General features: G+C 37.9%; 1 pseudogene; it reads right to left on the minus strand.

The window, feature by feature from the left end:
* Nucleotides 1–9208: 9208 nt before the first annotated feature.
* LOC107507155 lies at nt 9209–10162 on the minus strand (annotated as a pseudogene).
* Between the last annotated feature and the right edge of the window lie 4734 nt (nt 10163–14896).

Genomic DNA, 14896 nt, shown 5'->3' on the forward strand with positions numbered 1-14896 from the left:
AAGTGTGAGTTAGAAATATACAAAGGGGAATTTATGAACAGAAATGCAGAAAGCAGCATTGAGTACCTCTGTATACCTAAGTTCTATGCTCGAGGCCTGCAAAAGGTTTTTGCTAAAATCTAGGTATAGTGTGCTGTTCCATTGAAACCACTCTAGAGGTTAAAAAGCCTTGGAGGCAGTGTGTATATTACAGGTGGAGTGCTATATTGGAGATAATTTCTGGTTTAAAATTGCACAAAGGAAACTTTGGGTGATGGAAATATTTCATATATTGTTTGGCATGGTGATTACAGAGGTGTATACAATTGCTGTAACTCTATGAACTGAACACGTAATACTGCTGTGCATTTTATTGAATGTCAATTATACCTCAGTTTAAAAGTTATTAATTAACGGAGTTTTTTTCTAATTGCAAAGACAACACACACTCATTCTAGAAAGCTTAGAAAATACAGACAAGCATAAAGAAGAAAATAAAAGTTACTGGACTTTTACTACCTATGGATAATCACCCTTAACATTTAGGTTGTTATTTTCTGTGTTTCCATTATCTCGCCGTTCCAGTTATGAAACTACCCAAGGAAGCAAAAGTTATCATGCTATGAATATATTCAAACTAATGATCTGACCACTTATAAAAATAGTCCCCACCCAAACATCCTGCAGTTTAACCTAGCTTCCTTATCCCCACCCATCCTGTCAAAGTGCTTGTCAGGCAGCTGTTACCCAAATGTTAGATGGAAACATCCACACGTATAATGGGAGTTGAATCTAAAGTGAACTGTAAATTTTTTAAAAACAAGATATCTTTCAGAAAGTCAGTAAACATAATGTTGGAAAAGTGCTGGGTCCTGTAAAAGTCACCGAAAAGAAAGAGTTAGACATGATGTGCATATACTGAGAGAAAAATAAACAGGGATAATGATAAGCTCTTCAGAAGAGATGATCTGATTATCAAAGATTAAAAGAAGCCCTTTGGAAAATAATATGCCCTCAAATTAGTTTTGTTACAAAAGTCAAACATACAGTGGTGAAGAATATTATATCTTATGGTCATGTGATTTTGTCCAAAAGAAAGAGCCAAAATATCAACATTTAAAAAGTTAATTCCCAATCAAACATTTTAAAAACTATTTTCTATAACACAACTTCTCAAATATTAGGGTGCATAGGAATTACCTGGAAATCTTGTTAAAATGCAAATTATAATTCAATTATGTTGGAGAAGGGGCTCTAGATTCTGCATTTCATACAAGCTCCCAGGTTAAGTTTCTGGACCCGACTTTGAACAACAAGACTGTAAAATTGTGGTTTAAGTGGAGTCATTTTAAATGGCCTTTATCCAATACTAATTATCTCTGAGTATTGAGAGACATCTCTCTACCCTTCCAGCTATTTCTAACTTAACTGTTCTAGACATATTCAATACGTGGATCTCAAATTAGAAATAAAATCATCTGAGGGTTGATTTAAACATAGATTGTTGGGCCCCATCCCTAAAGTTTTTTTCTTGGTAAATCTGGAATAGGGTCCAAAAATCTGCTTTTCTTATTAGTTTCCAGGTCATGCTATATTGCTGCTGATCCTGGGACCATAGTCTGAAACACTGGCTTGATAGTTGCAAATAACTTCCAGGGAGTTGCTTACAATACCTGAATTATACGTTCTGTAACATTTCCAAAACAAAGGGGAAAATAGAAATTGTGCAGATCTTATAAACAAACAGCAAACATTTAACTATCTGAATGTTCCTGGTATTTACTGAACTCAGTGATCCAGTTCATTACCCCAGGGTTCAGCTTTACTTTGTGTACATATATCAGTGGGCTCCAACTGTTCTGACTGCAAAATTATTTTTATTAATGACTTTCTATCATTTTGTGTATTATATTTCTAGAGAGAGCAATGAGACTACCTATTTTAGATCTGCTTAGATTATCAATTGTTTTATATCACTGCAGCTCACAAAGGACTCACTCTCACTTTACAAGTAGTGTCTCTGCCATCATCTTGTTTGTGCTCGCATTATTAGAATATGCAAATATATATACTTATATTAGTATAAACTGTTCGCTGGAGGCAGTTTCTTTGTATAGTTCTTTTCAGACAATCCTCTCATTTTGAGAGGATTACTTAGTTCAAAGCAGATAATAGAACCTGTAAATCCATTTCCTGCATCCGTAACCTGCAATCGACACAATAGGCCAAAAGCAAACAAACAGCTAAGGCTTCACTACAAACTCTTTTCCTTTGAGGAACTTCCGTTCAGTATACTGCAAACCTTTAATCACTACTCTTAATATTGTTATTCTGTAGACAATGTAGTCACCTAACTGAATTTCATCCAGCATACAAATTTGCTGCTGGTCCACACAGTTCTAGGGTACTATGTCAGGTGCTCTAGGAGGAAGCAGAGTTTGTAGAGGTTGAACATAGTAGCTCTAGAGCCAGAAGGTCTAGTTATGATCCTGAGTCGACCACCTACTATAAGCTCTGTGGTCTTGAACAACTGACAGAATCAGTCTGTAACTCCGTTTCCTTATTCTTAAAGAGGGAATAATAATAGAACATATTTTGGTGTCATCATGAATCTCAAATAAGTTAATATGGATAAAGCATTTAGAACAGCTCCTGGAACAAATTAAGAGTGCAATAAACATTAGCTATTTTATTATACTTTGAACACTGAATTGAAAGTCAGAAGACTTGGATTCAAGTCCTGGCTCTGTCACTAACCTTTCTGAACTTCATCTGCAAAACAGTGCTCACAATCCCTGACTTGCCAAACTCACGGAGGTGTGATTTCAAATAAAATAGTACATATTAAGGTGCTTTGAAAATTTGTAAACACTATTATTTTATTCTTTTATATCTCAAGGCGTGATATAAACCATGATCAAAGCAAGGAAGTATTCTTAGTGAATACTTTCTTTTTTACTTTTTGTAGCCATTCATTTAGTAATTTATTTAAAAAATTTTCCGAGATTTAAAATAAAACTCACTAGATTACAACTGCTAAGGTACTCTTTTTCTCTATGAAAAAAAAAAAAAAAAGAAAGAAACATTGGGCCAGCATTAGTCATCTAGCTGTATGGTGTGGTATAGAGTATGAGCTTTGAAAACAGAAGACTAATATGAATTCCATGTGATCTCTGTGACTACATGCAAGTCACTTTAATGGTCCGAGCTTCCATTTAACCCATTTAACACAGGAATAGTGGCCTAATGAAATACAAATTTTCACAGTTGCAATGGATTACAGATAACTTCAACTATACATCTAGCCTAGCAACTGGTGATTTTGTGTGTGTGTGTGTGGTAAAAGAATAAAGAATAAATAGCAACTATTTTAAGCTTTGCAGGCCATTTCTCTCTGTTATAACTACCCAATTCTGCCATTGTTGTGCAAATGCAACCCTAGACAGTAGGCATGGCTGTATTCTAAGAAAACTTTATTCATGGATACTGAAGTTTGATTTTCATATAATTTTCTCACGTCATGAAATCTTCTTCTTTTGATTCTTTTCAAACCATTTAATTCCCCATGTTTAACACGAAAACAGGTAAAAGGCTGAAAAGGGCCCGTGGGCCACAGTGTGCAGGCCTGTGATCTAGCAAAATGCCTGGCATGTAGCAGATAATAGTAGCTAATGTTAGGAATATAAAGTTGTTTTATAAACTGTGAAAATCAGTAGATGCACTCTATCGGCAACTTGTTTGGTCTCCATCATGCCTTAAAGACTATCAGCTGTTGTCCCACTGTCACATCTGTCTCTCTCAGTACCTTACAATAAAATTTGTCAGGGATTATAGAGTTTCCATCACTTAAAGCACTGAGTTGAACTCTTACTAAATCTTTTACGTACGTCAAATTTTAATTTTTTGTTTTTCAATAAAATATTCAGAATTTTCAAGTAAACAAAATGATAGTCATTCTAAAACTTTTAGAAAATGGAGAAAAATAGAAATAATGAGGAGGATCTCTCATTATCATATAATCCAAATCAGTTTCTGCTTGTTATGCTTTCTACCTCTCTCATTTTGATGGCCATTTTCTTTATTTAAAAAACAGAAGTCAAGCAATCTGTCATCTGTCAGCATTACATCATTTTTTCTTCCAAACGGAGTTTTATTTTGTTTTTAACTGCAATTGTTTTGTTATCTTCAGTTTCGGCTGGTTCTGCGCTGTATGTTTCTTGAGCTTTTTCTTTCTCGTGTGTCCTTGGTTGTGCACACCTCCTTGTATCATCGGCGTATATCTCAGTGCTCTTCAGCCACGTGTATTTCTTTAGCATTCTCTTCCTCATCAGCTTTATGTGATTGTTTCCTAGCCATACCAATCTAAGGATAAAATGGAACCAACCACATTAAGAGTAATAGATAGTATTTTTTCTGATTTTCACCGCAAACCTCTATTATGGAGCTTTGAGCAACTTGCAAGTCCTCATCCAGTTGTCTCCAGGAGGCTCTGACGTTGTGTGACCCAGATCATCAGCGAGCCATCTCAGCTATCACCTGTGTCTGCCATGATTCTCTCTTACCCTGGCCCCTTTTAATGACATCTGTTGAGCAAGCCTCTGCTTCCCATGAAGTCACTTGATAGTGTCCAACCACTGCCACTGCTGCAGGTGATGTCTGTGCTGAAGGTGTTGGCTCCTGAAGCTACCAACTATTACAAGCTCTCCCATTCTTAGAACCAGTTCCCACTGCTGCAGGATGATGAGGGCTGGCTTCTACTGCTGCCCCAACCATCAGGGTTGGTCTCCATGGCAGACTCATTGAATGTTAAAGTCGAGAGGAGGCAATTAATGCACTGAGTCATTAATGCACTGAGGCTATGCTGACCCAAAGTAGAAGCAAGGCTTTTCTCCTTTGTGCATTAACATTATTTGAAGAATAACAAAATAGGATTGCCTTGTGATTCTAGGACCTTACATAGTTCATTGAAACAGAGATTTCATTTCTTGGATTCCCCTCTCCCTAAGAATTGAACATAGATTTATAGAGGCTGGGCCAGAGGGTAAATCTTAGAGACAGACATCATGGCATATTAATTGTCCCTCCCCTCTGGCCAGTTATTGGTCTAAACGTAAGCGCCCTACTTTCTCTTCCTTTAGAATGATTCTTTTTTCCAGGAGACTCCTTTTCTCAAGCACAATAATGGAGAACTCGTGTCCTGACACTACATATACAGGCATGTCTGAATGCCAGTGGTGATTAAAATATAGGTTCAAGCTAGAATCTTCCCCTCCATTAGAATTCCACCCCTTAGCCTCTCCCATTCTTCTTAATCTGTTGTCCATTTTTAATGATGCTGGTCATAAAACTATAGTTATTTTCACCGTGAGATTTCAGAAATCTGTTTTTCTAAAATCTCCCATATGTTTTTGTAGTGAACATCTGTTGTTTTTGCATGTCTCCTCAGGAACAATCTCCACCAATTCTGCCTTCACTCTCCTACATCAGCAGTTTCCTCTCTTCATTGGATCATTCTATCAACATGTAAATTTCTCCCATTTAAATAAAATCTTCTCCTGACATCTCCCTTCTAGCTACTGCTCCATTTCTCTGTTCTCTTTTATCACAAAACACCTAGAAATAAATAGCATCGTTGTTATTTAGTATCTGTAGTCTCCAGATTCCTTTCTTCTCAGTCTCTCTTGAACAGACTTCAATGGAGTTTTCTTCACCTTCACACCATTTAAACTGTTAAGGCCTCCACACAATTAAATCCAAAGGTCATTATTTTCACATGACCTCTCTTAATTTGACAGAGTGATCCCTCTGCTCTTTGAAGTGCTTTATTCTCTTTGTTTTCAGGATATCTCATTCTCTTAGGTGGTCTTCTACCTTATTGGCTGCTGCTTTTCAGCCTCCTGTCTCTTGCTAATTCGGTATCATCACCCTGACATCTAAATATGGAAATATCTCATTCTTGGATCGCTTATCTTCCATACTCTCTCTCTTTCAGTGATCTCATTCAGTCTCAAGGCTTCAAATACTATCTACATATTACTAACTCTCTAGCTAAGTACTTTCACCTGAATTCCACACTCATATATTAAACTACTTATAATATTTCCACTTTGAGTCATAATAGTTATCTCAAAATTAATATGTCTAAAATAGAACTCTTGTTTCTCTCCTACAAACTGGTTCCTCCTACAACTTTCTTCATCTCAGTTAATGGTCAATTGGGCACTCCTGGTTCAAGCAGCCCATGGCCGGAGTCACAAAAGCATGATAATAAACTGTAATTGGCATTCAGTGTGGGGAAAGCTACTAACAATAGTGGAGACTGGAGTGAATTTAAGGAAATTTAAGTCTTATATAAAGGGGAATATCAATCATTGTCATGTGGGAATATGGATCTATTTTTGGCACAATATCTGACTTTTCACAAGAAGCTGGAAATCCTGAGTGAAATTTCTTAATTTTTGAAGAATAGCAACTGAAAACAAAACAAAACAAAACAAAAGAAAGAAAGAAAGAAAGAAACAAACAAACAAACAAACTGCATGGGCAAACTCTGTGCAAGACTGTACATAAAAAGGGTTAATACAGCAGACCTAACTGCGTATTCTTAGAAAGGCCTACCTATAAGGTTGACTTTTGATTGACATCTGGGAACGTGAATTTGAAGAGGGTTCCCACCATTCCCCAAACTGATAAGAGTGACTCACTGGGCCTAAATTGTTTGTACATACAACATAGTTTATACCAAGTACCTGCTTTCTTTCTGAGAGTCTGGAATTTTGTTTTGTGCTTGCTTGCATGACCAGTTCCTGATAAAAACCTGGGTGCTGAGTATTTAATGTGTTTCTTGGTTCGCAGCATTTCATAAGTGTTGTCACTAACTGCTGGGGCAATTGAGCACATCCTGTGTGACTCCATGGGACCCTTGGAAGGCTTGCACATGGTTTACCCTAGACATTGCCCAATGTGCTTTTTCCTTTGCTGATTTGGCTTTGTATCCTTTGCCATAATAAATCATAGCCATAAATACAACTATATGTTTAGTCCTACAATTTCTCCTAGTAAATGATCAAACATAGGAGTAGTCTTGGGGACCCCTGACATAAAACCAAACAAAAGTTATCTTTGAGCCAAATCCAGCCCACAGGATATCACTTTTCCAACTTCTAATCTAAAAATGGTCATGTCAGTATAGGCACCACCCAAAATTGGAGCATTTTGCATGCCTTATCTTATTTAATCCTCATGACAACCCTGTAAAATAAATATTTTTATAACCTCATTTTATGTATGAGGAAACTGAAGCTCGGAGAGCTTAAACTTGCACAGTCATTCAACCTGTAAGTGAAAGAGGCAGGACTCGAGCTAAATGTCATTTTATTTCCATATTGCCTCTGTTAAAATTTCAGAATCACTTTATTTTCTATTTCTTATGTAGAGCATTTACATCTCTGGAGCTTAAAGTATCATTATCACTCTTCTTTGAAAAATCTGCTTTCCTCCTAATTCAATTCCAATCTTCTCTTCCTGTCAGTCATGAATGAGCCAGTAGGAAAAGAAGAAAAGGGAGGTGGAAATGGGCAAAAGAAGAGAAGGATAACTCAACAGCTTGCCTAGATTTTGCTGGTCTGGTCAGTGCTTCCAGCAAGAGCGTTTGAAATAGTAGTGTTGGCAATTCCGGGTTAATCTAGGCTGGGGTCCACATCTAAGAGGGGATGTGATGATCATTACCTCATCCCAGATTATAGAAGTATTTATCAGAGGAACAATGATAGTTGTTCCAGAGGGATCAACTGGGTTTGAACCAGAAGCTCATCTAGTATCCGAGGGACAGTAGCATACTCTGGGTATCAGAATAAGAGTGAGAAATAGATAGGCAGGTAGTCAAGGACATATCTGGGGTTCAGGACTGAGCAACATTCTCAGGAACAATTGACATGAAAACCAGAAAGAGGGGTGGAAGTCCCACTGTAAGACCTGAACTTTTAGGGTCCAAAGTTGGGAAGGCAAAATGCAGCCTCGTGGCTGAGCAAGTATTCCGGAGTTCACCTCTGGTTCACTGATTATTAGAGGAAGACTAATTCCAGCCTCTTCTAACATTCTGCTCAGATTAGTGACCTTCTAGGTAATGATAGAACTGAGCTCATAAAACTGAAGGCCTTTCTTTATTACCTTTGTCTAGACAGAGCCAAACATGGTAAGGACTGACAATTCCTAGCTTTGAAATGATGATACAACACCTCTCTGGAAGGACTCAATGAAGTATACATAAACCCTAAATGGTACTCAGAGAAATAGTATTTCGATAAACTCGTGAGGTTATATACTTTTTAAAGAGTCACATTACCAATGTAAATGATTATTCCATTACCAATCTGTTTTATGAATATTTTAATGCCAGGTTGTCTCTGAATGGTAACTATCAGGCTTGTGAGCGTCCTGTCCAATTACACATCCACTAATACCTGTTGGTATTACATGTGCCTACTACTATATGCCTCATGGTCATTGTGCAGAGGCCTAATGACCGACATTCATTGAGCATTTACTCTGTAATCTGCCCTGTTGCATTTGCATGCATTAACTCATTATTGCTCAGAATAACCCTATGATGTAGGCATCACTATTATATGCATTTTACAGGGAGAAAATCAAGACACAGAAAAGTTCAGTACAACTTTTAGTTGTATCTGGACGTGTTCTCTCATTTCAAGTAATGAACAATTTAGAAAGAAAGACAAGACATACTCAAATATAAACAACCAGTCGCATTGCTTCGCCACACATTCACCCAAAGACTGCCTTTATTCTGAATATTTATTTCCACCCTTTGATCCAGCTGGCATTCAAACTACTTTAACGCCACCTTTTGACCAGCATGGGGAATTGACTTGGTACCTTCCCTATAATCTTATTTCTTGTAGTGGAACTCTGTCCTGCATTCTTCTTTTTAAAACTAGTTTAAAAATGTTCACTTTATTCCCTACAACCCTTAATATATATCACTTGCATATAAGAAGAGGCTGATCTATGGTAAAACACTCTAAGAAATGTAGTCTATTCATTGCGAAATTTCTAACAATCGATTCATATACATGAATGGGGTTCTTTGCTATTGAGAATCCAAGTGGAAAGAGGAATGGAGATGCATAAAAATGGTTTTTGAAGGAAAAAAGGCTGACACTCTGTATACACTTAGTTTTCTGTCCCTTCTGCACCTCACATTCTTCTCTCATATTGTTTTATGCACGTAAGTTAGGTCGTCTTTAAGCTAATGCATGATAAGGGTGCTGCCTTTGTGTGAGTCTTCATTTAGTGCACCGACTTCTGTGATGGCTTCAACAAAAGCAATTTTAGCCAGTGTGCAGGCAAATTCTGAGTTATTAAGGATCGCATAGCAAAGTATAGAAAAGATAAGAGCCAGTCTGAGGTGGATGGATTGGGTGGATGGATGTGTTTTATAGTTCTTCCATGTTTATATCAAATGCCTTTGGGATGCTCTTTGGGAATTATCTATAGTTTGTTTTTTATCATCACCCCATGCAACCAAGTTACCGGAAGTAATCTTCATTTTAAGATAAAAGACTTTACTTTCCTGATTAGTCGCATTGGCTATTAAGTACTTGTCCAACAATTGCAGAACGGTGGTACAGATGGATCTCAGTTAAGCCTCTACTTTCTCCCAATAGTTTTTAATCAGTTGCTACTTCTTGTCAGAAGTTTTCTGCTCAAAGCCCAAGGTGACCCTCCAGGTGAGCCTACGCTCCCCAGTGATGCTCTTGTAGGCCACTGAGAGCAGGCTGCACACTCAATGGACAGTTCTAGTGGCTCTTTATCTTGGTGTTCAGCCTGTGCTGTGGTTTCCTCAGGCATAAAAAGTTTCAGCTGGGCGTCCGAGGGTCTCCTACACAGAAAGAAGTTTGTGTCCATTTCCATTCACTGCACAGCCACAGCTGTAGCCAGAAATAGGATAACAACTGTGCTGTTGCTCATACCAGTCGTCAAAGGCGTAACTCTCTGGGGGCTGGAAATCCAGCTTTACTCTTTGCCAGTACTGGTAACAATTATGTTGTTCAGCCATTCCAAAACCTGCAAAACTCTCCAGACTAGCCATTAGACGAGAGTTAACTGTGAGATAGTTAACTGCTAGGCTTTCATGGCCCCAATTCCCCACTCCTTTTGTCATGCTAGGGACACCAAGTGAGACAGAAGTCACAGCTGTCAGCTTCTCTGAGCTTGGGGCTTAGGTATTTTTCTACTACTGCCTTTCGAATAATTTCTAAAAAGAAATAGACAAGTTTCTCCTTTATTGAGGGCTACTTCCTCCAGTCCCATTATTTTTGGCAATGGTAGAGCAAGAGGGTACCTGGGGATTGCTGGTCCCATAATTTCATCAGTCCCCTCTTCGATTCTTGATTCTTTGATATTGACTCTGGACATTCCTTTAATCTTATGTAAAGTGCTTTGCAAAATCAGCTTTAAGGCTTCTCTTCTGACCAATCTGCAGCCTCTGATCTATCCTAAGTAGAATTTCTGGACATGCCATTGCCTCCTGGAAACCTTTAGCAGAAAACGACTCAAAGCAGGGGGTTTGCTATCTTTCCTGAAGCCCACCCGTTCTTTGAAGATCTCGTTCCTCTAAACTGAACAGAATTCAAGGTGCCTCAGTCTCATCTCCATAGTTTGCATATGTCCAGGAGCAAGAGAACCCTGTGTCTGTCTGTACCTGGCTTCTCTGCTACCTTACTTCAAGTGGTGTTCTACCTTACTTCAAGTAGTGTTCTTTGTGGATAATGTTCTTCAGAGTCTGTGGTATGAGGTTAGGGCCTTTCTTAGTTTCAGTAAAGATAGAGTTTTCTTCCCTAATTAATTTCTTTCAATTCCTTGTAATGGGTATAAGAATGGGAAGAAAAAAATTTTAAACATGCTTTACTGAAAACTTTCTACCCTTTCATTTTACAAATGAAGAAATTGAAGCTGAAGAGGTAAATGATCTGAGCAGATTTACACAGCACAGCAGAAGACTGAACCCAAGGCTCCTGCCTCATAGACTAATGTCTTATTTTTCGTGTTTTGTTTGAAAATCAATATTGCAACAGTTTGAAAACTATTTCTTTCCCTTTAAAATATTTGGTTTTTCCACTATATTACAGATTCAGTTAGTGGCTTCCCCTCAGAAGTGAATTATTATTTAAATCAAGTTTTCTATGGAAAATGCATTTCTAAATCTAAATATTCAATTTCCTTATGGTTTTAGTCAATTTGGGTCATTAAAATACAATAGGCTGGGTGGCTTAGACAACGGATGTTTATTTTTCACAGTTCTAGAGGCTGGGAAGTCCAAGATCAAGGTGCTGTCAGATTTGGTGTCTAGAGAAGACCCTCTGATTTAAAGATGGTTGCTTTCTTACTGTATCCTCATGTGGGGATTGGGGGAGGGAAGCTCTCTGGTCTCTTCTTAAAAGGGCACTAATCCCATTGTAACAACCTCACCTCATGACCTCATCCAAACCTAATTATCTCCCAAAGGCCTCATCTCCAAATATTATCACATTGGGGGGTAGGGCTTCAACATATGAGTTTTGGAGAAACATAAACATTTAGTCCAAACAATTAGCACTTACAAATCTTTAGGACAGCACCTAACATTATGCAAAGATTTCAGGACACTAGTTGGATATCGTAAAATTCATACATGGAAACAAAGCAATTCCGGGCCCTCTTATGAAGGGGTAGTTCATGCACAACAGGTAAAGGAATGTAATAGAAGGAGAATATCCCCTTCCATCACCAGCCCACAGTTTTAGTTCAATGTTCAGATCCATACTTTGAGCAACTCAAATTACTGATCTCATTAATATGCTTTTCCAATCATGCTCTTACTATTTCTATTTTGCCATAGCACCTACCTTCTAGCAGAAGTGGTATTAAAGTTACAAATCAATTACTTTTAAGCCACTCAAGAACATTAAATTATATGAATGCTAATTTATAATAACAAGTACTGAAGTTTACAAATTGGGAGACATTTTCCCCATGATGTGCTATGGAAATAGAAGGCAAAACATCCCATCCTGAAACACTCTGAGGTTCCCTGGAGATGATAAGAGCTACCATTTACTGAGCACGTACTTTGTGCCAACTACTGCCCAGAATGCTTTACAAACATGTCATTTAATTTTAATAATAAGCCTATGAGGAAGGCATAATTTTCCAGGTAAGGAAACAGAAAGTAAGAGAAATTAGTATATTCCATAGGAAAGGAGACCCAGGACTTAAATCTAGGTCAATCCAATGGCACAGCTGAAATATTTAAACATCACCCATCCTACGATTTTGTGCTTTTTATTTCCTAAGCCGAGGCCTGTATGCTTTTATTCCTTACAAATCTGTTGCTTAGTTTTCTGGAAAATTAAAAATGGGCTGTTGGATCCCTGTCTTTTCTTCCCTCTCAGAGTAATATAGACTTTGGCGCAAGCCAATTCCATTTTTTAACCCTCTGCCATTCATGATTTCCTATTTCCATTCTGAGTCTAAATCCCATTGTTCCATTTCTGTGTGAAGTGAGTTCTCCATTCCATCTCTCCAACTGAGCCACTTTCTTAAAGGAAAGCTTAAGGACCACACCACCCAGCAGAGGCTTCTAACTAACTGTTCCCTTTTTTTCAGCACTTATTTATTGTAATGGCCTATGCTTGGCCTCTTTCTTGCATGTTTAGTTATTTTGTTTCATTTAAATTGTTAACTCCTTGAAAATAATTATTATTGTATTATTGGTTTTTGGGGAGTAGTTTGGCAAAAACATGATTATTAAAAATAAAATGAAGGTGAAAACTTGTTAGAGTTCACATTTAAAAAAAAAAAATTAAAATTTGAAGAGAAATTTAATGTAAATAACAGATGTTTTATTTTTTATTTTTTTGCAGAGATTAATTAGCCATTGTATCAGATAGGTAGGGGGTAGGACTGTGTGACTTTAAAGGGTTTTTTTTGGACCTATGGTTACGTCATTACTCTAGTATCAACTGAATGGCGCAAAGCAGTGGCATAGTGGTTCTGGGCAGGTTTATGAACTGTTCGTAACTAATAGGACATAGTGAAAGTGACGCGATATGATTTTTGAAACTAGATCATCAGACATGATGCAGCTACTGTCTTCTTGGCTAGAACACTATTTGTAGTCTTGAAATGCCACATAAGGTATCCAAATATCCTGAGGCCATTGTATATGAGAATATCCAAACTAACTCATACAGAAAGACCACATGGAGAAAACAATGAAACTACATGAAGAGGGAGAGATGCCCATCCAGCCCCAACTGCTTCAGTCCTCCTTGCTCCCTGCCTCAATCTGCTGTTACAGCTTTAGTCACCGTCTGATATCACGGGCATGAGAGTCCCTGAGCCTGATTCATAGAAACCATAAGAAATAATCAATAATCAATGTTGTTTTACTCCACTAAGTTGGAGGTGGTTTGTTGCAGAGGAATTGTAACTAGAACAGCAAGGATTGGGAAGACCTGGGAGAGAAAGATCTGGAATTTGTACTTTGGTAGTTGTTACGAAGCTAATTATAGCATGTGTCATATAGAGAATGGATTTCTGAGTGTGTGTGTGTGTGTGTGTGTGCGCACGCGCGTGAGTGCGTGTGTGCACATGCACATGTGCGTGATTTTGGGCTTGTGCGCCAGGTTGAGGAGAGAGCACTGATCTGCATGCCCTACTTTGGGAATTTTGGAAAAATAGGTTACCTAGGAATTCTATTTTTACTAGGACCCGAAGGTCTAGAGGAAGAAAGTATGAAAGAGATTTGGGATTGATATTAAATTCCACAGTATACCACAATTAATACTTACTATAAGACAGTGATGAAACAAAAACTGTATTCACATTGCCCATGATTTTGTTTTTTTAAAGCCAACCTGACTATATTACCCCACGCACTCTCAGAAAGAGCCTTGAGCAGGTGTTTGGAACTAGACTGGAACCTCTCTCCTCTCTGCAGTCCTAATGCCTCATCCCCATCTATGATCCATTCTTTAAAAACATACCACAGTGACTAAGATTCCAGGCTCTGGGAATAGACTGCCTGGTTTTGAATTCTGGCTTCCTCATCTACTAGCTATGTGAAAATCTAACAATTGGGAGATTCTTTTTTAAGGGGGAAAAAAAAAATAGGGGAATTGTTCAGGCCTACGTGCTCAAGAAAAAGGCAGTCTAAAACTCTTCTCCAAGCTTAACAAAGAAATCTCACAAACATTTAATTACCTTTTAAAAAGTAGAGATGTCAGTCTTAACACAATTACTAGGGAAACAAATTAATATAACCAATGAGAATTACAGACTATTTGAGGTAGTAGGGGCACATAGCAACAATCGCTCCTTAAATCTGGCTGTCTCTTTTGTACAAATATCTTTCAAAGAGAATTTTGTAATAACAGAAAAAAGCACAAGATTATATATTTCTACAAGTATCGGCAAACTGAACAGAAAAGTAAGACTGGTACTTTTGTGAACATCCCAAGTTCAACCCTTGATAGGAGATAACTTTATGCTGCTGAATACTGTCTGCTTCTCTGTAACGAGAGAAATAAAACCTCCCCTTTTATGCTTTTCTGAAAATGTTTAGGGTCAACCAGAGAGAAAATAAACTTATTAAAGAAAAACATGTTTGTTAGAACCTTTGGCGGCAATTGATAGAGACCCAACTGAGCTACATGAAGGGGAAAAAAAGAGAATTTATTATGAAGAATGAGATTGTCTCACAGAGCCCAAAGGCAGAGATGTAGCAGGGTTTTGGTAGTCAGCTGCAACCAGGGCCCTGAGCACCATTCAGAAATCAGGAGGGGCTCTCCATCCCCAGTCTCCACTCCCTCTCGAGTCACCATTCTTCTCCCTCCCTGCGCACTGTCTCTTTTCT

This window comes from Rousettus aegyptiacus, unplaced genomic scaffold, assembly GCF_014176215.1.
Source record: "Rousettus aegyptiacus isolate mRouAeg1 unplaced genomic scaffold, mRouAeg1.p scaffold_m13_p_2, whole genome shotgun sequence".
In the NCBI taxonomy this organism is placed as follows: domain Eukaryota; kingdom Metazoa; phylum Chordata; class Mammalia; order Chiroptera; family Pteropodidae; genus Rousettus; species Rousettus aegyptiacus.